Source organism: Psittacula echo, assembly GCF_963264785.1.
Source record: "Psittacula echo genome assembly, chromosome: 19".
Taxonomy (NCBI): Eukaryota; Metazoa; Chordata; class Aves; order Psittaciformes; family Psittacidae; genus Psittacula; species Psittacula echo.
This window is the reverse complement of record NC_137755.1, coordinates 1,543,863-1,549,884: the sequence shown is the minus strand read 5'-3', so window position 1 is coordinate 1,549,884 and position 6,022 is coordinate 1,543,863. Positions and strand designations below refer to the sequence as shown.

At 46.0% G+C, this 6,022-nt stretch overlaps 1 gene segment (V, D, J or C); it reads left to right on the top strand.

Annotated features, from left to right (window-relative positions):
• Positions 1-4,273: 4,273 nt before the first annotated feature.
• LOC308228520 (immunoglobulin heavy variable 3-23-like) lies at positions 4,274-4,795 on the top strand. The segment is given in 2 exons: positions 4,274-4,321; positions 4,434-4,795.
• The last annotated feature ends 1,227 nt before the right edge of the window (positions 4,796-6,022 follow it).

Sequence of the window (6,022 nt, the reverse complement as noted above, 5' to 3'; positions counted from 1 at the left end):
AATGAGGGCACTGCAGTGATTGCAGTTAATCAATGATGAGGGCACTGCAGTGATTGCAGTTAATCAATGATGAGGGCACTGCAGTGATTGCAGTTGATCAATGATGAGGGCACTGCAGTGATTGCAGTTAATCAATAATGAGTGCACTGCACTGATTGCAGTTAATCAATAATGAGTGCACTGCAGTGATTGCAGTTGATCAATAATGAGGGCACTGCAGTGATTGCAGTTGATCAATGGTGAGGGCACTGCAGTGATTGCAGTTAATCAATAATGAGGGCACTGCAGTGATTGCAGTTAATCAATAATGAGTGCACTGCACTGATTGCAGTTAATCAATGATGAGTGCACTGCAGTGATTGCAGTTAATCAATGATGAGTGCACTGCAGTGATTGCAGTTAATCAATAATGAGGGCACTGCAGTGATTGCAGTTAATCAATAATGAGGGCACTGCAGTGATTGCAGTTGATCAATAATGAGGGCACTGCAGTGATTGCAGTTAATCAATAATGAGGGCACTGCAGTGATTGCAGTTAATCAATGATGAGTGCACTGCAGTGATTGCAGTTAATCAATAATGAGGGCACTGCAGTGATTGCAGTTAATCAATAATGAGGGCACTGCAGTGATTGCAGTTGATCAATGGTGAGGGCACTGCAGTGATTGCAGTTAATCAATAATGAGGGCAGTGCAGTGATTGCAGTTAATCAATAATGAGTGCACTGCACTGATTGCAGTTAATCAATGATGAGTGCACTGCAGTGATTGCAGTTAATCAATGATGAGTGCACTGCAGTGATTGCAGTTAATCAATAATGAGGGCACTGCAGTGATTGCAGTTAATAAATAATGAGGGCAGTGCAGTGATTGCAGTTAATCAATGATGAGTGCACTGCAGTGATTGCAGTTAATCAATGATGAGGGCACTGCAGTGATTGCAGTTAATCAATAATGAGGGCACTGCAGTGATTGCAGTTAATCAATAATGAGGGCACTGCAGTGATTGCAGTTAATCAATAATGAGGGCAGTGCAGTGATTGCAGTTAATCAATAATGAGGGCACTGCAGTGATTGCAGTTGATCAATAATGAGGGCAGTGCAGTGATTGCAGTTAATCAATAATGAGGGCAGTGCAGTGATTGCAGTTAATCAATAATGAGGGCACTGCAGTGATTGCAGTTGATCAATAATAATGAGGGCACTGCAGTGATTGCAGTTAATCAATAATGAGGGCACTGCAGTGATTGCAGTTAATCAATGATGAGGGCACTGCAGTGATTGCAGTTAATCAATGATGAGGGCACTGCAGTGATTGCAGTTGATCAATGGTGAGGGCACTGCAGTGATTGCAGTTAATCAATAATGAGGGCACTGCAGTGATTACAGTTAATCAATAATGAGTGCACTGCACTGATTGCAGTTAATCAATAATGAGGGCACTGCAGTGATTGCAGTTAATCAATAATGAGGGCACTGCAGTGATTGCAGTTAATCAATAATGAGGGCACTGCACTGATTGCAGTTAATCAATAATGAGGGCACTGCAGTGATTGCAGTTGATCAATAATGAGGGCACTGCAGTGATTGCAGTTAATCAATAATGAGGGCACTGCAGTGATTGCAGTTAATCAATGATGAGTGCACTGCAGTGATTGCAGTTAATCAATGATGAGTGCACTGCAGTGATTGCAGTTAATCAATAATGAGGGCACTGCAGTGATTGCAGTTAATCAATAATGAGGGCACTGCAGTGATTGCAGTTGATCAATAATGAGGGCACTGCAGTGATTGCAGTTAATCAATAATGAGGGCACTGCAGTGATTGCAGTTAATCAATGATGAGTGCACTGCAGTGATTGCAGTTAATCAATAATGAGGGTACTGCAGTGATTGCAGTTAATCAATAATGAGGGCACTGCAGTGATTGCAGTTGATCAATGGTGAGGGCACTGCAGTGATTGCAGTTAATCAATAATGAGGGCACTGCAGTGATTGCAGTTAATCAATAATGAGTGCACTGCACTGATTGCAGTTAATCAATGATGAGTGCACTGCAGTGATTGCAGTTAATCAATGATGAGTGCACTGCAGTGATTGCAGTTAATCAATAATGAGGGCACTGCAGTGATTGCAGTTAATCAATAATGAGGGCAGTGCAGTGATTGCAGTTAATAAATAATGAGGGCAGTGCAGTGATTGCAGTTAATCAATGATGAGTGCACTGCAGTGATTGCAGTTAATCAATGATGAGTGCACTGCAGTGATTGCAGTTAATCAATGATGAGTGCACTGCAGTGATTGCAGTTAATCAGTGATGAGTGCACTGCAGTGATTGCAGTTAATCAATGATGAGGGCAGTGCAGTGATTGCAATTAACCGTTCAGGGTCCCCATTAATTAGTTCATTAACTAATGGGGCCTCTGCCTCGCGGGTCAGGCTTGTTTTGAACGGAGCCACCTGCCGTGGAGCCCCATGGGACCTCCCTATTGATTCATGAAGTGAGGGAGCAGCTGCCATGAAGCCCCATGAGGCCCCCCTGTTAATTAATTAATTCGTTAATTAGCCCTAATGAAGGGCATTGCAATGATGAAATTAAATGGGTGCCGCGTGGAAAATGATAGCAAAGAAATGAAAGTGTTATTATCAATTAATTGAGTAGGAAGTTAACTAATGAGAGTAAGTAGATTAATGTATATAATTAATGAGAGTAAAGAGATTAATACATATCATAAATGAGAGTAAATAGATTAATATTGACAATGAATGAGTGTAAATACATTAAGTTTCTATTAAACAATTAATGTGTAATTGTTAGGCATTAAAAACTGTTAATAATGATTAAACGGTGGTAATAATAGTAAGTAATTATTATTGGCTAATACTGATTAATAAATAGGAATTAATTGATAATGGCATTAAAAATAGGTTAAGGTGCTAAGAATTAATATGGGATTAAATTAAATGTGTAAAATGGCTGGGGTAAAAATAGGGGTATAAAATATGAACATCTAATAAATTAAGATGAAACCATCTAATTAATTAATTAAATGTAAGTTTATTAAGACACATTTCCTAAAAATCCATGAAATTCCCATGAAACCATTAAAACCAGATTAATAAATCACAATTAATTGATAGCTAGTTAGATAGCTAGATATACTATGGTTAGATTAAGGAGTTGCAATTAATCGATCGATTAATTAATCTGCCATTAATTGCACATGGATAGCGCGATCAATTAATGAATCTGCAATTAATTCCATATCGAGGTCACAAGTAATTAATTAATTAATCTGCAACTAATTCCGTGTCGATCTCACTATTAGGTTATTAATTAAGCTGCCATTAATTGCATGCCCATAGCACAATTTCTTAATTAAACTGCCATTAATTCCACGTCGATCTCACAATTAATGAATTAATTTATGATTAATTCCTTGTCGCTCTCTCGATTAATTAATCTGCCATTAGTTCGATGTCGAGATCGCGATCAATTAATCAATTAATACGCCGTTAATTCCATGTCGTTATCCCAATCAATTAATTAATTCGTCTTCAATTAATTCCATGTGGAGATAACAGTCGCTTAATAAATCACTTGGTATCACTATTAATTAATTCATTCATTCATCTGCTATTAATTCCACATCGAGATCACAATGAATGAATTAATTAATCGGCCATTAGTCCCATGTTGCCGTCACGATTCATTAATCAATTGAACCGCAATGAGTTCCCTGCCGAGATCACCATGAATTAATTAATTAATTAACCGGCCATTAGTTCCCGATTGCTCTCGCAATCAATCAATTAAACCGCAATGAGTTCCCTGCCGAGATCACCATGAATTAATTAATTAATTAACCGGCCATTAGTTCCCGATTGCTCTCGCAATTAATGACTTCATTAAATCGCCATAATCTACACCGCGCCTAATTAATTAATTGGCCCGCCATCGATTCCACGCTGCTGCCCCAATTAAGTCATTAACGTGCCACGCGCTGCACGCCCATTACTCTGCGACGCGATCCCGATTAACTGAGCGATTAATTAATACATGAATTGATTAATCCACCATTAATTCCCCACCGTGATTAATCGATTCATCACACCCCCCCCCCCCCCCCCCCATCCATCGCTCCCTCCCCATTGCCCCCATAGCCCCGCCCCCTTACTTAACCCCCCCGTCCCCATATGCAAACCCCCCCCCGGCCCCATCGCCTTCATAACCCCTGCACCCCACGGCACCACCACCACCACCGTGGGCACCACCATGGCCTTCCCCATCCTCCTCCTCCTCCTCGCAGCCTCCAGCCCAGGTAGGACCCGGAGCCCCGGCGGCGCTGGGGACGGGGTTGGGGATGGGGGGGGTCCATGGTGGCGGTGCTGAGCCCCCCATGGCCTCAATGGCTCCTTCTTGTCCATGCCCAGGTCTGATGGCGGCCGTGACGCTGGAGGAGAGCGGCGGCGGCCTCCAAAGCCCCGGGGGCTCCGTGAGCCTCCTCTGCAAGGGCTCGGGCTTCACCTTCGGCGACTACGGCATGGGATGGATGCGCCAAGCACCGGGGCAGGGGCTCGAGTTCGTCGCTGGCATTAGCTACAATGGTGGTTACACCTACTACGCGCCATCGGTGCAGGGCCGAGCCACCATCAGCAGGGACAACTCCCAGGGCACGGTCACGCTGCAGATGAGCGGCCTCACGGCGCAGGACACGGCCACTTACTACTGCGGGAAGAGTGCTCACGGTGGTCCCGGTGGCATCGGGGGCCCGGGCATAAAGCGGGGCCCGTAGGGGCCTATAGGGCGCGGGTGGGCGCCGGAGCTCGGTTCCTGTGGGTGGGGAGGATGAGGATGAGGGGTTGGGAGGTGGAGAGGGCTTAGGTGGAGATGGGGACCCATTGGATGGAGATCAAGAGCCATTGGATGGAGATCAAGAGCCATTGGATGGAGATGGGGACCCAATGGATGGAGATGGGGACCCATTGGATGGAGGTGGGGACCCAATGGATGGAGGTGGGGACCCATTGGATGGAGGTGGGGACCTCTTGGATGGAGATGGGGACCCATTGGATGGAGGTGGGGACCCATTGAATGGAGATGGGGACCTCTTGGATGGAGATGAGGACCCATTGAATGGAGATGGGGACCCAATGGATGGAGATGAGGACCCGTTGGATGGAGATGGGGACCCAATGGATGGAGATGAGGACCCGTTGGATGGAGATGGGGACCCAATGGATGGAGATGGGGACCCATTGAATGGAGATGGGGACCCAATGGATGGAGATGGGGACCTGTTGGATGGAGATGAGGACCCAATGGATGGAGATGGGGACCTCTTGGATGGAGATGGGGACCCATTGGATGGAGATGGGGACCACTTGGATGGAGATGGGGACCCATTGGATGGAGGTGGGGACCCATTGGATGGAGATGGGGACCTGTTGGATGGAGATGGGGACCCACTGAATGGAGATGGGGACCCATTGGATGGAGATGGGGACCCATTGGATGGAGATGGGGACCCACTGAATGGAGGTGGGGACCCATTGGATGAAGATGGGGACCCATTGGATGGAGGTGGGGACCCATTGGATGGAGGTGGGGACCCATTGGATGGAGATGGGGACCCATTGGATGGAGGTGGGGACCCATTGGATGGAGATGGGGACCCAATGGATGGAGATGGGGACCCACTGAATGGAGGTGGGGACCCATTGAATGGAGATGGGGACCTCTTGGATGGAGATGGGGACCCATTGGATGGAGATGAGGACCCATTGAATGGAGATGGGGACCCAATGGATGGAGATGAGGACCCGTTGGATGGAGATGGGGACCCAATGGATGGAGATGGGGACCCATTGAATGGAGATGGGGACCCAATGGATGGAGATGGGGACCTGTTGGATGGAGATGGGGACCCAATGGATGGAGATGGGGACCTCTTGGATGGAGATGGGGACCCATTGGATGGAGATGGGGACCACTTGGATGGAGATGGGGACCCATTGGATGG